This window comes from Prionailurus viverrinus, chromosome C1 (assembly GCF_022837055.1).
Source record: "Prionailurus viverrinus isolate Anna chromosome C1, UM_Priviv_1.0, whole genome shotgun sequence".
Taxonomy (NCBI): Eukaryota; Metazoa; Chordata; class Mammalia; order Carnivora; family Felidae; genus Prionailurus; species Prionailurus viverrinus.
The window spans coordinates 144,421,965-144,441,480 of record NC_062568.1 but is presented as its reverse complement, the minus strand read 5'-3'; the positions used below and the strand labels follow the sequence as shown (position 1 = coordinate 144,441,480).

Here is a 19,516-nt window from a genome sequence, read left to right as displayed (position 1 = left end):
CTCATTAAATTCTGTTCTTTCAATTACTTTTCTATTGCTGTGTAACAAATAAATTACAACAAATTTAGCAGCTTACAGCAAAAATTATTCATTATTTCATAGTCACTAGCTGAAGTCAAGGAATCAGCTCAGCTGGACTGGGTTGTTTTCCAGAAGCTCTGGGACAGAATCACTTCCTAAAAATATTCATGTTGTTAGCAGAATTCAGTTCCTTGGGGTTGTAGAAGGTCCCTGTTTGCTCATGTTTTATTGGCCAGAGGTCATTCTCAGCTCCTAGAGGACACTCAAAAGTCCATCCTGGGTAGTTCTCTCCATCTTTTTTTAAAATTTTTTTTTCAACGTTTTTTATTTATTTTTGGGACAGAGAGAGACAGAGCATGAACGGGGGAGGGGCAGAGAGAGAGGGAGACACAGAATCGGAAACAGGCTCCAGGCTCCGAGCCATCAGCCCAGAGCCCGACACGGGGCTCGAACTCACGGACCGCGAGATCGTGACCTGGCTGAAGTCGGACGCTTAACCCACTGCGCCACCCAGGCGCCCCAGTTCTCTCCATCTTTAAAGGTGGTAAGAGCACATCAAATTGTTTGTATGCCTTGACTCTCTGAATTCCCCTTCTGCTATCAGATAAAGGAAAGTGCTTTTAAAGGTCTCATGGAATTAGGATAGGCACACACAGATAATCTTCTCTTTTGATTAACTAAAAGTTAATTGATTATTCCTCTAAGTACATCTACAAAACAAAACAAAATCATCTCTTCACATGTAATATAACATAAATCAGAGTAAGAGCACTCATTTTCACAGCCTCAGGGTTTAGGGTGGGAAAATCTTAGAAGGCCACTCTGGAATTCTGCCTGCCATGATATTTATTCTCCAATGTTTTCTTTGTTTTATTGTTATTTTCAATACTTTTAGTCGAATGTTAGATTATTTTGTTTCCATTTCTGTTTTCATTGATGTTAGTTTTTATGGCTATGAGTTTTCCTCTGGAAGCACTTTTAGTAGTAGCATACATTGTATTACATATATTTGAATATGTAATATATTCATTTTTTAATTTAATTATTTTATTTTATATTTCCTTTTGAATCAAGAATTGTTATAGACTTTGAAATTTACAGCCTGCATTGTGGTGAGGGAATGTTGGTCAGTGTTACATCTATATGTAGAAATTTATTGATTATAGACTACCACAAATAAAAATTCAACAAATTTGAGGAAAAGACCTTCAATGAGAGACAGCATGAAAGGGCTTATTTCCCTGAGTTAGAAACCAGACGCCATATAAATATGTAAGAATTCAGATACAAATTTTTAGTGAATTCCTCAAGGCTAATGTAAAAGTGGGTTATTATGAAAGTACCAAATTGCTGGGGGCTGCACATAGGATAATTTTCAACCACTAGGAAGTTCTCCCTCATGAACACCAGAGTTGGGAGACCATGAGGAATATTTGGGGCAGGGTAAGAGAATGCCTCCACTGGGTTTCAGGGTGAAGGGAAAATAAGAGGAGCTATAGTAGAAAAGGCATTAGTCCTGCCAAGATTCTACTTCTGGATCACATTCATAGAACAAAAGTGTTAACCTGCTGGGGAAGGGTATCAAACCTAGAGAAGGACCCACTGCATCTGGAGGTAGGGAACAGACAAAAACTGTACTCATGGGGAGAAATAAAAATACATTGTAAGCTTAGACTATTAGAGGTCTCCTATAGGGAAGAGAAAACATTATTTAGAAGGCCCCAGTCACTGATGTCAGTGCCATAGTACATGCCTAGTGCTGAGGCTAAACAAGGACAACAGGGAACAACCTCCTCATGTCACAATACAGGATGAAGTGGTTCCATTCTTCAGGCATAAATACTATCTATCACAGTCTATCGCCCTATACAGTATGTCTAGCTCTCAAAAAGAAGTTGTGAGAAAGAGAAAAAGGGAGGAAAAAACAACATGCTCTCAAGAGACAAAAAAAATTAATAAAACCAAACTTGGATATGACAATGATCATGGAACTATCAAACAGAATTTAAAACAACTATGATCAATATGTTTAAGTCTTGAGTGGAAAAGGGGAACAAAATGCATTATTGGATAAGTAACTTCAACAGAGAGTTGAAACTTTAAGAGGTAATTTAATGGGAAATGTTAGACACGAAAGACATAATAGCAGAGGAGAATGCCTTTAAAAGGCTCATAATAGACTTGAAACAGCTGTGAAAAGTATCCATGAACATGCAAAAGGTTAAAAAAAATAAGCAAAAAGAAACACAGGAAAAAATGTAAAAAAAACCCCCAAAAAACAGAAGGAACAGACTATTCAAGAACTGTGGGATAATAAGAAATGACTTCAAGTATATAAGCAGCATCCCATAGAAGAAGAAAGAGAGAATGATGAAGAAATATTTTAAGTGGTAGGGTTCAAATATGTTTTAATTTAATGGAATATATATACAAAACCACTGATCCAGAACATTCAGAGAACTTCAAGCAGGATAAATAGAACGAAACAACAACAAAAACAGAAACACATACATATATTTTCTTGAAACTTCTGAAAACTGAACACATAGATATATTTCTTCCAGGTAGCTAGATTAAAAATAATAATATGTTCCATACAAAGGAACAGAGAAAAAAATTACAGAAGACCTCTTACATGCAGTCCAAGGAAAAGATGGAGTCACACCATTAAAGTGTGAAAGAAAATAAGTGTCAACCCAAAACTCAGTAAACTCAATAGCTACAGAAAATATCTTTTTTAAAAAAAGAGAAAGTTAAAAAATCTTTAGAAACACAAAAAAGAGAGTTTTATTGTCAGCAGACCAGCAAACAAGATATATTTTAGGATCGTTTCTGGCAGGAAAAAAAAATGACATTAGTCATAAACTTGGATTTAAGAAAACAAATTAAAAAAATCAACAGTAATAGAATATAATGCTCTAGGGCAATTATAACCCAATAAAACTAACTCACTAAATAAATAAGAAAAAAATCTCTGGGAATGAGATTCTGGCACCTGTATTTAAAAAAAAAAAAAGAGTAACAGAAATGGCATAATAAAGGTAAACATATGAATGTAGTTTTTTTCCCCCTTATTTCTAATTGCTCTAAAAGATAATAGGCTACCTAAAGCAAAAGAGTAGCAAGGAACTACATTGCATGACAACATTAGCAAAACAGATGAAAGGAATGGACTGGAAGTATGTACCTATAAGATCTTTAACTACATATAAAGTAGAGTAATATTCTTTAAAGGCAGACATATTAATTAATTAAACATATATTGCAGGGGTGCCTGGATGGCTCAGTGGGTTAAACGTCTGACTCTTGATTTCAGCTCAGGTCATGATCTCTAGAGTTCCTGGGTTCGAGTCCCATGTCGTCTGCTCGAGATTATGTCTTTCTCTCTGCCCCTCCCCTGTTTGTGCTCTCTCTCTCCTTCTCAAAATGAATAAACTTAAATAAATAAATATAAATTATACAAACCCATTAAAAGATAATCAGATTAGATAAAAGAGCAAAATTCAACTATAAGCTGTCTACACAAAACTGACTTTGAAACTAAGACATAAATAGGTTAAATGTAAAAGGATGGGAAACAGTGATATCATGCAAACACTAGTCAAGCTGGAATAGCTATATTAATATTAGACAGTATTATTATTATATAATGATAAATAGATCAATTAATCAAGAAGAAATAATAATCCTAAACATATATCCACCTATAGCATAACTTCAAAATATGCAAATCAAAAACCGATAGAATTGAAAGCAGACATAAACAGATCTACACTTGTATTTGGAGACTTCAACACTCCTTTCTTAAGAATTGATAGAATAAGAAGACAGAAAATTAGTAAAAATATAAAAGAGCAGAGAAACAGTATCAACTGATTAACCTAATGGACATTTATAAAACCCATTACAGAGTATACATCACTTTCATGTACAAAAGGAACATTCACATAGAATACGATCATATGAACATATGATATGAATATGATATGATATAATATGAATATATGATAGATCATATCATGAGCCACAAAACAAATATTAAAAAAATAAAATTATACACAGGAATTCCAACTCAGGAATTAGAAGCCAATTTTAAAATGTTTGTGGAAAGACAAAAGAACCAAAATGATTTTGAACTAGAAGAACAAAGTGGAAGGATTCATATCATCTAATTTAAGGATTTATTATAAAGCTAGAGTAACATAGAGTAACCAAGTAACTCTTGTCTTTGAAGAGAATAGGGAATACAGAAATACACTCAAACATATAAAGTCAATTGATTTTCAACAAAAGTGCAGATACTGTTCAACAAAGACACTGAAAATTTGGATATCCACATGCATAAAATAAACTTTTGTCAATATGTTATATAGCATAACTCAAAATGGATTGTACACCTAACTCTAAAACCTGAAACTATGAAACTATCGGAAGATAAATGAAACAATGCCTGGGGCATGGCTCAGTTGGTTAAGCATCTGACGTCTGCTCGGGTCATGATCTCATGGTTCATGAGTTTGAGCCCCATATCAGGCAGCTCTGCCAGTCAGCACAAAGCCCACTTTGGATCCTCTGTCTCATCCTCTCTGCTCCTCCTCCACCTCACACATGTTCTATCTCTCTCAAAAATAGATAAACGTTAAAATAATTATTAAAAAAATGAAGCAATGCCTATGTGGTCTTGAGTTAAACAAAGATTTTTTTTGATAACACAAAAACCACAATTCTGGTTTTTTTCACAATTCTTTATGCAGAAAGAAATTGATAAGATGAACTCCTTAAGAGTGGTAACTTATGTTCTTTGAAGGGCACTACTAAGAACCTAAAAAGACAAACCACAGATTAGGAGAGAAAATTTGCAAATTATTTTTATGATTAAAGATTTGTAACCATACTTTATTAAGTGCTCTAAAATCTCAGTAACGAAACAACCCAGTCTAAAAAATGGATAAATAACTTGAATAAACACTTTAAAGATGGCAAACGAACAAATGAAAAGATGCTCAAAATAATTAGGAAATAGGGAAATGTAAACATGGAATATTACTGCACACATACTAGAGAGACTTAAAATAAAACAAAAAAGAAACAACACCAAGGGGTGATGGGGGTGTGGAGCTACTGAAACTCTCATGCATTTCTTTTTTTTTAAATTGTTTTCTTTTTTTAAGTTTGTTTATTTATTTTTGGGAGAGAGAGAGAAAGAACACATGCATCGGGCAGAGAGAGAGGGAGACAGAATCTCAAGCAGGCTCTGTGTTGGCAGTGCAGATCCCAATGTGGCACTTGAACTCATGGACCTTGAGATCACAATCTGAGCTAAAATCAAGCATCAGTCACTAACCAACTGAACCACCCAGGCACCCACATCTCATTCATTTCTGGTGGCAAAGCAAAATGGTTCAGGAACTTTGGGAAAAAGTCTGGGATTTTATAAAGATATACATAACATGTGACCGAGAAATTTCACTTGTAGTTATTTAAGTGAAATGAAAAAAATATATATATGTTCAAACACAAATCTGTACATGAATGTTTTATAGCAATTTTATTGTTATTGCCAATAATTGGAGACAACGGAGATTTTCCTCAATTAGGGTAACAAGATAAACTGGGAGAGAATCATTTAAAGGAATACTATTTAGTAATTAAAAAGAATTTGTTGTTGACATACAAAATAACATGGATGCATCTCAAATGGCTTATGCTAAATGAAAATAGCCAGATTCAAAACACCACACATTCTATTATTCCATTTAATGACATTCTGGAAAAAACACAGTTTATAGGGACACAAAACATCAGTGGCTTCCAAGGACTGGAGTTGGGAGGAATGGTTACTACAAAATGGGGATCGTGTGTGTGCGTGTGTGTGTGTGTGTGTGTGTGTGTGTGTGTGTGTTGGAACTGTTCCATATTTTGATACTGTGGTCTTTATACCACTGCATGCATGTATCAAAATGTAGAACTGTGTGAAAAAAAATTATATCCTAACAAACAATGGAAAAAATAATATTCCAGTTATTACAAAAGAGACAAACAGAAAACTTACTCTACCTCTACTTTCTTTCTTTGTTGCCCTCCCAATTTGTATAGAAGTTGTTTTATCACCGAATTATTATCAATTATGTACCACTTACATTAATTTTGCCAGTATTCTCCAAATTTGTTTTAATACTAGTTTTTCATTCAAATATATTCAATTCTCATTATTCAACTGCTATAGTACTTCCAGCTATAGAATCTCTTGGTTGATTGAAAATTTGAACACTAGTAATTTTCTCAAGAACAGGTTACAGAAACAGTATTACCTGATGTCTTTTCTACTAAAAACTGTAGTCTTGTACTGTTTCTGATGACTCTCCTTTGTTACTATATGTTGCTTCCATTTTCTTCCATTTTTCTTATAGTATCTTTGTATCAATTTGTGCCAGTTACCATATGTCTTTTACTAATTCTTATAGAATGATGTGAATTTTCCTAGACTGGTTATTTGGACTTCATTCTTGCGAAAAGAAAAGGAGGCAGGGTAGTCTTCCAGGGTTTGTAACTCTGGTTGGTTGTAACTTCCAAGGATGGTAACTCTGTTGTCCAGAGATACTTAGCTATCCACAAACATGGCCTTACTGTACGATTCCTGATGCCTCCCTTTCTTCCATACAAATCAATTCCAGGAGGGTTTTCATTACAAATTCTGCTCACACTTGCTTCCTCACTTCATATTTCAAACCAGGTTCATGGCTAGAACTTCTGGTGAGTCCTTAACCTGTTAAAGCAGAGTTTTACCAGTACATTCTGAAATCTGTCACCACTGAGCCCGTTTGCCATTTTCTAAGCTTCTCTATTTCTAACAGTCCCACATACATTTAGCTCTTTAGCTGCTTTTAGGAGCCCTACATCTATTTAGAAACCAGTAGACTGCACACTTCCCGGGGTCTTTGAAAATGAGTTTTACATATTTTCACTGTTGTTTGTGTATAATTTCCAGGAGGAAAGGAGTAGTAATGCTGATTTACAGTCGTACTAGTCTAGTGAAGTTGATATGTCTTTTCAGATGTGGAAGGCCAGACTTCTAAGATGCTTACGTTCAACTGTACCATCACCCCAAAACATCATCTACTGTGTTCTTCAAACTTGATCACAAGAAAAACAATATTAAACAAAGGCTTTTAAATTGAAGCAAAACAATCTGAAGGAGGACATTTCTCATAGAGATTTTCTGTTATAACATCTTGGAGGAAAACATTCTCTCTTCTTTCTTTTCTGTCATTGCTTTCTTCTTTCAATCAAAACTTAGGTTTGCAGAAATATTTTTCTTACCTCTGATTTCTTGGATTATCAATATGTTCTTTTCCAAGTCTATGGATAATTTATTTATTGCTGGTTCTGCCTTTTCTAGGTTAGAATGCTTAATGCAGTTCCAAGCAGGAAAATGCTTACCCTTCTCTCAACCTTCTGGTTTCCTTAGAGGACTTGGTACAACATTGAAATGTGATAGGCAATATCTATTCTCAGGGACCTGCCTCTCTTTTGAAACAAACAACGGGTTAGGCAGTCCTCTGAAGTGTACAGGCACCACTCCAGGCTATTATTTTGAATAATCTGCTCTGGCGCAGGAACACTCATGCAAGGTGTTCAATGTCTTAAAATATGCGGTGCTACATGAGTGCCTACAGCACCTCAGGGTAAAAACTGAGCCCAGTATAAGAATGAATGATGGAGCCTTTGTGTTTTTCTCAATGTTCAGGCAGGTGTGTTGGCATTTACACATGCCTATGTGATGTAGCATTCAGACGGAGATAAAACTCTTTGATGATTATACATTTCTACTGTACAAAGAATCCATCACCTTGCTAAGACAGTTTGCTTCTAATTGTTATGTTGTTTCTTCCCCTCTCACATTATCTTGTTTTATGGGAGAGGTGATTTTTACAAAGCTACATTTGCTTTACATTTAATTTTGTAAATATGCAACCAAATCAAAGGGAACTGCAGCGTGCTCTCATGTTTAAAGTGAAAATGCACACTGATGTCTAAAGAAGAAAACCGACAAGATTCACATTGGAGGAGAATCCAATGTCAATGCATTCTTGGACTGAGTAATTTTCATAACTAGATTTTATTATTAAATTGAAGGAGTTTGCAAGATTTTCTGATGAAAAAATATGATTAAATATGCATGTGGGAAGTTGGGGGGAGTTGGTGCATGAAGTGCAGGAAGAAGTAAATATGTATGCAGGAAAGAGGTAAGATAATCACACTCAAATGAACATGGAAAGCAACAAGGAAGTCCTTTTATACTAAAGACCATATTTCCAGCAAATTGCAACTTAGCAATGCAGAAATAAATTCAGCAACACTGATTGCACAATTCCAACATAAAAGACTGAAACTAATGTTGAAGTGTATTTCTCGAAAAAAAAAAAAAGATATAAAGATATTGTCCAATCCTTGAGGAAATGCCAAACTACTAAAGGAGAATTACAGAAATAACCAAACATAATACAGAATGGCAAAAATGTTTTTAAGAAACAAAACTGAAAGGATGTTTTCTTTGTTCTCATTAGTATCACAGAATGTTTTTAGAACATGAGATTTGACTAGGGTACTTAAAAGGTCTGACCTTCCTACCTTTTAATTCCTACTTTTAGCCATTTCTCCCCAGAAACAGGCTATCACACAATTGATTTAAGCAGTCATGTTTTCACTATGCCTCAGTAAAGATGAAATGTAAAAAAAATTTGTCAGACAGGAAAATAGGTTATGCTTGATTACAGTACTTATCTAATTTTATTTTATTTTATTTTATTTTATTTTATTTTATTTTATTTTATTTTATTTTATTTATTTATTTTTGTACGAACGGTTAATATGTGGAACTTTGGGAAGGAGATAAGGTTGTTTTTGAAATGCAAAGGTATAACTTTTTAAGACAGCATTAAATTATCACATTGCCCCACTAGTAGTTTGGTCAGCCGAGTGTTCAAAAATTCATTTTCACAAACATTTAAAAGTCATGTAATATTTGTTCACTGGCAAATGTTTAAGTTCTTAACAAGTAGCAGTCCCCTACCCTGCTCTCTCTCTCTCTCTCTCAAAAATAAAATAAACATTAAAAAAAATAGGAAATACAAATTCCCATGTGAAAAATGGCCTCTCTGTACTAGAAGAAACCATCTTCAGTGGGGGAATCAAAGTCAAAAGAATTCTGTAAAAACAAACTTTGTTAAAACAATAACAATTCTTATCTCCCTTAGCTTCCCTGTATAGTTTAGTTACTCTTCCATAATTGTCTCTCTTTGCACAGCCCAGTGATAAAGGCATGTAAGTCTGCCATTTCTTTGGGTATTCATTCCTTATGAGAACTCCCGTGCCATGTAAACTTGCATAAATCCGTATTTTTTCCCCTGTTAATCTGTTTTATGTTAGTTCAATTCTCAGGCCCAGAAGAAAAACCCAAAGAGGGTAAAGATAAAGTTCTGCCTCCCCAACTGTATCATACAGAGTAGTTTCACTGCCCTAAATATCCTCTGTGCTCCACCTATTCATCCCTTCCCCCACTCTAACTCTTGGCAACCGCTGATGTTTTTGCTATCCCCACGGTTTTGCCTTTTTCAGAATGTCATATAGTTGGTGGACATTGTTTTGAAAGATCAAAAAATGTATTTTTTTCCAAGGCTCCTCATACCGTGCTCTCCACTACAACTCTGCTCAAACTGGTGACATAAAATCTGCAAGTTTCTTGGTCTCACCAGCCAGACTAGTATCACACACACACACACACACACACACACACACACACACACACACGCGCGCGCCCACGCAAAAATTCAGACTGGAACTCTAATCCGTTGTCCCTCTACTCATTTTAAGATCTTGAAGCCCTGTCCTTTCCAAGGATCTCACACTCCAGGAAATGAAAACCAGCACAATTAGGTATGGAACCCTCCTATTAACAAACATCAACCACGTCTCCAACAGGTCACTGGCACGATCAAAAGACAACAGTTTCCAAAAGGACATGCCCAAGGGCACACGGAAATTGCTTCTAGGTTAGCTCATCTCACCTCCTGAACAGATAGCCGACGTGCCCAATTACTGAACTGCCCCCTCCTTTTGATGGAAACTCCAGAGGTAGCTCCATTTCTGAAATCCCTCCTTAAATCATTCTGCAAAATCCTAAACCCTCCTGAAGCTCCTCACTGCTCCACTCCTCTCAAGGAGTTTTCCTCCACTGTGGTTTCTCTTGCTGCTGCAAATTAAGTGACCTACCTTTTTTTCTTTCTGGAGTCCGGCGTGTCCCTCGTGGTCTCCAGCCCTTCTGCGAAGCCGATGCGCTCGGCAGAGGGCTGGGGGGCCTGGGCTTCCCAGGGACCCGCGTTGCGCCTGCACCTGCGCCTGCGCCTGCGCTTGAGCACCTCCCCTGCGCAGTCGCCTTGTAAACCCCGCACCCTCAGGATGCCTGCCCCCTCCCCTCGCGTCGTCCGTGCTCCTTTGTGTTGGTTTCTTTTCCCGCCCTATGAGGTTGGCGAGAGGTCACCTTCCACATCCCAAGGTCCGATTTTTCTGGCGCGCTTCTGCAGCAGCACCTTTGAGGGACTCCTGACTCGGTTCCTCCGCCTGTCCTCGGTCTCTCCTGCTCAGCGCGCGACCCGGGCATGGAAGAGGGTGTATTGCATCGAGCAGGTCCGGCACACCCTCGAGGTTTCACCGCATTGCCTCCTCTAACCGGTAAGCCCGTTTGTTCAGTCCCAGCCTTTGGGCCGCACTTTGCTTGCTCTTGTGATTTCTTTCAGCCCCCCCCCCCCCCCCCCTCGTTCTATCCAGTTAGGCCTCATTGTGTGGCATCGTAATGTAGCAGTTGAATTTGTACATGTGGGAAACTTAATTTACCAGGTTCAGTGTCGGCTGTTTGGAGATCATTGGTCTTTGGCAAATTAAGGGATATGACTGAGTATATCCTATTGGGCCTTAAAGATTTTTAAGATGGTTAAGAAGGATTTTGAATATTCTGTTAGAATGCTCATCTGCCCAACACATGGTAAACTTTTCAAGTTTTCTTGACTAACCCCTTGCTTAAGCCAACTAGACTTTCACTGCTCTTTGTGCAATCCAAAACACTTCCTTATAAAAGTATAGCAGTAATTTTGGAAGGCAGCTATGCTCACCACTGTACCACCAACGCTGCACTATGGCAGATATTTTGTATGAAAGTTCGTTTCACATTCACCTGTATGCGCTTGTGAAATTGTGAGCATCTTGCCAGGAGGAACCAGTCTTGGTCATCACCGGATGAATAGCCCTCAGTAAAGAGGTCAACGCAGAATGGGCTCTTGTTGGGCTTATCAAAAGCACATAAGATAGAATATCCAGCGAATTTCCTAATAAGTGCATTACTTATCCTAGGCAATTAAAATATTATTTCAGATTGTATCTTTAGAGGCTGAGATTGGATAAATTGTTAATACTCTAATTGGGTAAATTATTAAAGGGGCACCCTGGCTACGATTTGACTGTTTATAAAATGCCTTTAAAGCTGTGTCCATTTCCTACCCCAAAAAACAGTTCCCCACAAAAGGCATTTAACTCTGTCTAACGGAGCCTGGGTGGCCCCGTCTGCCGAGCATGGAGCTTTTCACTCTTGGTTTTGGCTCAGGTCGTGATCTCACCACCGTTTTGTGAGTTCGAGCCGCCTGGGGCTCTGCGCTGACAGAGGGGAGCCTCTCTCTCTCTCTGCCCTTCCCCCACTCCTGCTGTCTTTCACAAAACAAATGAACGTAAAAAAATGAAAACAACAAAACTCTAACAGATGCACACATCCTAATTGATTGTTCTGGGACGTGGACAACAGTGATAGGTTCCTTTCACTATACTTCTGGTTCTTTAGTAATATTAGTAGTTTCAAGGACTTGATCCTTCTAACTACCTCACATCTGAAATGTGCATCATCAATAAATATTTGGTAAAGGAATGATAGGTATCGAATGATGGCCTCTCCCCCCTCACCTATTAAAATCTATATTTGGTCAAACCCCAAAGCAATAAATTATAAGGCTGATGAAGTATTTTGTCAACATTAGATAATGTTTGCCATGCTGTCATGCCATAATACAATGTTTCAGACAGACACTTGTTGATTCTTGGCAGATATTAACTCATTTACTGCTCAGCGGTTCTAGAGGTGGGTACTATTATTATCTTCATTTGAAGATGAGGAAACTGAGGTACAGAAAGATTGAACAGTTTTCCCAGGTCAGATGGTCAGTAAGTTTGGTAGTTTGACTCCAGCATGCGTGTATATTACCATTATCCTGTTACAACTCTTCCTGTGCTATATATGAGATTTCTGTGAATCATGTAAAGATGTCCCCAGTGGGGAGACCTTATGAGAACACCTTAACCCTAAGTAAGGAAGGAAAGAGGACTTTGTACTAAGTATTCTGAATGATTTGGGAAGTTTTTAGAATACAACTCATGTCTTCAATAGCTGCCACTGCACCACCTATTTTAGCTTACTTGTAAACAACTGTAATTTTTTTCCTCATTATAAAAATCCTCAACTGCATAAATTGAGGATTTTTCTCGATCTTTGTAGGAAACCTGGATGACTAAGCTGTAGACTTTTTCAAATAAGATACTTACCTTAGGTAGGAGCAATTTATTTTTTTTTATTTTTATTTTTTTTTAATATTTTTTTTTTCAACGTTTATTTATTTTTGGGACAGAGAGAGACAGAGCATGAACGGGGGAGGGGCAGAGAGAGAGGGAGACACAGAATCAGAAGCAGGCTCCAGGCTCTGAGCCATCAGCCCAGAGCCCGACGCAGGGCTCGAACTCACGGACCGCGAGATCGTGACCTGGCTGAAGTCGGACGCTTAACCGACTGCGCCACCCAGGCGCCCCTAGGTAGGAGCAATTTAAACTGTCCTTTGGAAGGTTTACAGCAATTGAAGTGAAGTACTCTCTGGTATTATCCATGGAATCGTTTCCTTTATACATTAGTGGACTTAATTTAGGGTTGTCATGACATTTATTGAAAAAAAAATAAAATCGAACATATCCTTAGCTGTGAAAACAACATCAATAAGAAACCAAAGCCACTGCCAAAAAAAAAAAAAAAAATAACAACCTTCTACTAAACATGTAAACCACTCCTTCAAAGAGTATCTGTATCCTTGTTTTTTCATGAAATTGTAAGTTTCATAACTTTTGGGAGGAATTCAGTAGTCAACCACGCTGCATAGCATTAGTGTGCTACGACATCAAAGGGAGAATGGATAAATATCAAGCTTTATTTCTAACCGGAAAATTATTGGGCACAACTATTCATAGTTCAAACATTTTCAAAAACAGTATTTAATATTTAAAGAAAAATGCTAGCCAGGGTACTGCAGGTTTTCTCATGCATTATTTACCTTTAGGGAACATGAAGAACTAGAATATAAAAAAATATGAAAATGGAAAAAGCCTCCCTACCTCACAAAAGGTTTTGTTTTGATAATGTCCCAATCAATGATAAGATGCTGAAATACATAGAATAATGTGTCAAAATAAATCTTCATTATAACCTAAACAAATGGAGTTACATGTAAGTCTTATGCCTCAGCATAGTTAAAATACAGTCTTGGCACTTACATTCATCATTGAGGTCAGAATCTAACTTTTGAAATCCAGCTTTGCATTGGGAAATGGCAAATTATGGCAATTTTCTCAGGTAATTCAAAGCAATGGAACCACTTTCTCTTCTGTTCTTCAGGAAAGTACTAAACAGCAAATAAATTCCATGTTTCATATGGGGTCAATAATAGAACTACAAATGAACCCAGGGCTCAGAGTAAGTTCTAGAAGGAACATTGTTTCTATATTACAATGATTATAAAGCCCAGTTTTTATCATTGAAGCACTTTTGCATTGTTGGCTTGCAAAATGATGTTCACTAAACCCAACTGGCCACAGAGTCTTAAAATGGAGTCAAAAGCCATAAAAACAATTGTATAAAATAAGAATATAGGTACTTTGTATTCCTAAGCATCTCATGTATATAACTTACCCATCCTGCTCCAGATCCACCACTGCTTTGGCTTTGCCTGAGATGATAACCTTTTTAACTCATAATTTTTGCTCTCTACATTTTCATGAACACATCATTAACTCTGGAATTTGACCTGAAATCATCTTTGTTCTTCCCTCCCAAACTCACAAAGGCTATATGAAAGGTACATAGTAAAAACTGGGTGCACCTCTCTCTCTCTCTCTCTCTCTCTCTCTCTCTCTCTCTCTCTCTCTCTCCTGTCTCAAAAGAAACACTTAAAGCTACTGTTTCTGGAATCAGCATCAAACAGTTTCTCTTCCCTCCCCTGTCAGGGACCTACATGATAGGACATCCTATGAAAATATGCTGTGAATGTTTTATGAGTGTGCTTTTACTTAACCAGGAAGTCTGGAAGGAGGAGAGTGACCTAACCTGCCACATTTTCTTTATGAGAACATCTTCCTTGTGATCTATGGCTTCATGAAGTAGGCATAGAGTTTCAAAGTTGCCCTTGAATCCTGGGTCAAGAAATGCCACCAACATATATTCTTTCCTGTCACACATTTCAATGAATGTGTAGTTTCTCCAGCCAATGTCATTACTTTGAATTTGATTTGTGAGCATTCCACAAAAAGGTGTATATGCCTGTATATGATAAACAGAAGAACCTGACTTCGATTTCCATTATTATGTTTGAATTCCTGAGTGAGTGCTTCAGACGGCCTATATTGATCTTTATCCATCTTTCATTCCTCCCTCTCTTCCTTCTTCCCTCGCTTCCTTCTTTGCTTCCTTTTTTTCATTATTTCTTTCAGATGATGAGGACAAGAAGAAAAATGACTAGAGAAGCTAGAAATGATCCTGCAACTTTGATATAAGAACAAAAACAAAAACAAATGCTCTCCCTCCAAACACCCATTTTTCTCTTGAGAACCTCTGGGGAACTAGTTAAAACGGTTGCTAGGCAGCCTGTTCTTCATCTCACGATGGGTTAGAACTATGTTCATGTTTACTGAGATACTCTGGCAAAATTCTAAAATGAGTGGCTTTTTATTTTATAACTCCAGTTTAATTAATAACTAACATTTTAGGCATATTTATAGCAATCGAATATATGGAAATTCTAATTCAGTGAGTTAGGTATATTTCCAAAATTCCATCACCTTTTTAGCAACTTATTTTTTATTATTTTTTTTAATCTCCATATTTTACTGCCTTCCAGTTTACTTGGAAATTGTACACACCAATCTGCTCACAAAATATCTAGTCCATTTTATCATTCTTCAAAAAGAGCTATATTTTCCACCACTTCCCTTGAGAGACTGCACCTGAATCTATTAGCAATGAGATTGTCAAAGAAATTATATTAAGAGCCAGAAAGATAAATAAATAGTATATTATACGTTCACGCACATAAAGACACAGACATAATTTGTGTGCATAGGCACGTGTACTAATTTTCACAAAAATGCGTGCACATATATGACTTCTTCCATTTATTTCTGGTTATAACTCTACTAACCATGATAAAAATATGTTCTCTTTATAGTATAGATATCTCTGAAGACATTTCTCTTTTTTCATTTTGGGGAGATCTAAAGTACTTTTAAGATTTCTTCATTTATTTCTGTGTTGTGTTATTAACCTTTATTGCTTTTCCCTTGAATGTGTTTATTTTAGATATTCAGGTAAGTGAAATAGCCCACAGATAGTCTCTATAAGAAATGGGGAATGAAAGGAGTGATACAGATTGTTATCTAAGTCATGCTACTGAAGGAATAGCATATTTCTGGCCCAGGTTCTTCTACATCCTTGCCATTGGTCTCTTTTCCTTCGTGACTCATTGTGAATTCATCTGTAAAACTCTGTCATCTATTAGTCTTTCAGTTCTTACTATGTTCCAAAGCTAGTGCACTGATTCAATCCCATATTCCCAGACCAGGGTTTCTTAACCTATAGTGAATGAACTGTCCCATCTATATCTGCCCCCACTTTTTATTTCCTGTTTTTTTTTTCAGTTTTGCTTTGTTTTATTTATTTTATTTTCTCAAACAGCCACCGTGCATTCCATCAGATTTTTTAAAGAGACTCCAAAAATACTAAGAAAGTTTATCTAGATAACAGTTAAGATCTTTGTAATAACTCTGAGGTGTAGGCATACCTCCACTTTCTCTTGATGTTTGCTTTATACATTAGGATAAGGGAGAAGTCCTGCTCTGTCCAGTGCTGAAAATGGCAAGTGAGACAGGTGTAATCTCAGATTAAGGAATCTTATTTAGAAAAAGGTTATATGATCAGTGACATTTAGATTAACTTCCTAATAATGGTAGATCTGGTGAGTTATTTGTAATTTTATTTATTTATTTATTTATTTATTTATTTATTTATTTATCTATTTATTTTTATAGTTTGGTTTTCCCATGGAGTTTATTTGGGCAGACCTGGGGACAGGGAGGCTCTACACCTAAAAGAAGGTGTTGGGTCTCTTGGTGGTAAAGCGTGGCTTGTGCTGGTGACACAGGACCTGGTGGGGCAGCAGGAACTTGATCTTGGAGCTGTGGAACTGCTTGGCTGCCGGTGGGCAGCACTTTCTGGCTGCAGTCTCCTTCACTTTCATGATCTGGATCCAGTGGGCCTGGGCATGGTGTTGGGGGCCCATGGCACCATGGCATTGGGTGACACCACCTACAGTGGTCAGGTCCTGGTACTCCTGGCAGATGTTGTGGATGCTACTGCGGGAGTCATAGCACAGCCAGATGCTGAAGTTCTTCACCCTCAAGGGGTATTTCTTGAACACTTGTCCAGGGTAGACAGTTTGCCCTGAACACTTCTTCATCTTCTTCAGGTGAGACACAGAAGTAGGAGAAGCGGGACTTGGCCACAGCATGAAGTGCAGGGATTCACATGTGATACAGGGGCAGAATGCGGCATTTGGGGGTGGACAGGCAGCTCCCCAGCACTTTGTACTTTTGTGGGGTGCCCAAAGCCTTCATGGCAAACTCTGCTCTTGTTGCCATCCAAGGAAGGTGTTTGTAATTTTAATTGAGCTTAGTTAGTCTCTCCATTAACAATAGTAAGAAAGATGTTGAAAAGTCTGAATCCCTAGGTAACAAACTGCTTAATACAAGGGGTAGCTAGGGGCACCTGAATGGTTCAGTCAGTTAAGCTGCCGACTTGGGCTCAGGTCATGATCTCATGGTTCATGGGTTTGAGCCCCGCATTGGACTCTGGGCCAAAAGATCAGAGCCTGGAGCCTCCTTCGGATTCTGTGTCTCCCTCTCTCTCTGCCCTCCGCTCTTGTGCTCTCTCTCTTCTCTCTGTCTCAAAAATAAATAAACATTAAAAAAAAGTACAAGGGGTAGCCAGTGGGTATGGGTGGTCTTTGCAGCAGCCCTAACAAACTGAGTAACATTGGATGAATCATTTAATCTTTATGTTCCTTAGTTACCTTGTCTTGAAATGGTAATGCTAGTACTTTTATGACTTCCTTTTCAGGGTCACTGTAATAATAAATCCCGTAACTAAAAAGCTAAAACATGTATATGCAGTTCATATGTATATATATATAAATATATTTATATATATATATTTATATATATATATACATATGAAACTTTTGAGCTCTGAATGTAAATAAGGCAAGCATTTGCTTTGCACTGTAGCACCCCATCAACAAATCTGTTGGCCAATATTCCGATACTGAATATTCATATACAATATAGTAGTTCCATTTAATTTGAAGGAACAATATATAAACCTTCCCAAAACAAGACTCCTCTTCTGTTCTTTAAATAGTCTCCTTGGTATATGGGAGGCTATATATTAGGGTAGAGTAAAATGTAGTCAGATGAATTTAAGCTTTTATCTCTATATTACCATTTACTAGATCTGAGTCCCTGAAAAGTTAGTAGGTCCTTTATGAATGATAGTGTTCTTTATTCTTTTGAAGAAACCAATTACAGATTTATTTTCCTAATATCAGTTTTATGCTTTTACAAGTCCTTTGATTTTTTTTCCTCCACTACCAATTTCTTAAAGTTTAATTATAGTATTGTCCTGAATTTACTGATGTTTTATCACTTCCTCTAGGACCATCTATGAATGCCATCAAAATGTTGATAATTTATTCCTCTACCAGAGAGAAATTCTTTAGGATCTACTGAAACTTCTGAAGATAACATTTTTCTTATCTCTATTTATAAGTACCTCAATTCTTAAGTCACTTCTCAAAGTAAAGCAAAAGCACCCAGTAAAGACTGTTTCTAGAGGTCAAAGTGAAGAAAAGCTAGATCATCACAATTTTGGCCTTTTTTTCAATTTTTCTCTTCTTGTTTAACTAAGAATTATTTTTTGGTTAAAATGCATCCATTTAAATAAAAATTTAATTTTAAGACTCATTTGGTTTATAGTAGCTTCTTAAATTATCTTTAAACTGAATATATTTTTGCAGAATATTCAGAAATAGTATTCATGTAAATGACTTCAGTTTATCCTGTAAAAGGTATCTATGAAACAAACAAGAAAATACTTTGGCTAAGTTATCCTGGGAGTAAAGGTAAAACACAAAGATTTGGTAAATTTAAAAGTAAAGGAATTAAAAGAATAGCTGGCATGTATGTCTTTGTTCCTTCCTTTTTTCTTTCTTTCCTTCCTTCCTTAACTATTTAAGAATAGTGTTATAACATCTGCAACTTACTTTCAGTGGATTCGGGATGAAGAAAGAGAAAGGAATATGCAAATGTGGCACACATTAGCAATTAGTGAACATTTGTATTTATTGTAGTACTCTCAGTTTTACTGTGGATTTGACACTTTTCAAGTTACAGTTTTAAAAATATGTGTGTATACCTAGCTTCTAAAATATATCAGGTACTTCCCTAGATACTGGGATAATTCAGTATTGAACAGAAAAATAAAGGCCCTGCCCCCTGGAGCTCATGATCTTTTTCAGGTGTCAGGCATTAGCCAATAGCTACACAGTTTTTAAAATCATTGTTGGTAAGTGTGATGATCATTCATGTCTGATGTTTATATAGGATCTATCTGGATCCCTACTTCTACTGGTCTAGTCTAGCACAGGGAACCTGTAGCTGGGTGATTGTTTAGCTTCAGAATCTTCGTATCAGGACCAAGCCACGGGCCTCAAACCAAGAAAAATAAACTGCCTTATCTGGGCTTTTATCTTTTTTTCCCTCCCATCCATTTTGCCTCCACTCACCTTGCCATCTATGGGATCTATAGTCTACTACTTTTTATCGGCAAAAAATAATTTCAAACTCCACTAGTGATATAAGCATATGATGTAGGGAAACAGTCTCTTGAACTCTGCCAAGTTTTAGATTCTGAATAGAAAATTCTCTTGGAGTCATATGATTAACGGGATATGAATGGATGCAATGCATACAATTTCAGGATCACTTCTGTGAAAGGAAAGTTCTTGCTTCCTCTTTCCAGAGATTGGAT

The 19,516-nt window shown here is 36.9% G+C and overlaps 1 pseudogene; it reads right to left on the bottom strand.

Moving 5' to 3' along the window:
• Nucleotides 1-17,046, bottom strand: part of LOC125173818 (60S ribosomal protein L18a-like) — a 31,480-nt pseudogene extending 14,434 nt beyond the window's left edge.
• Between the last annotated feature and the right edge of the window lie 2,470 nt (nt 17,047-19,516).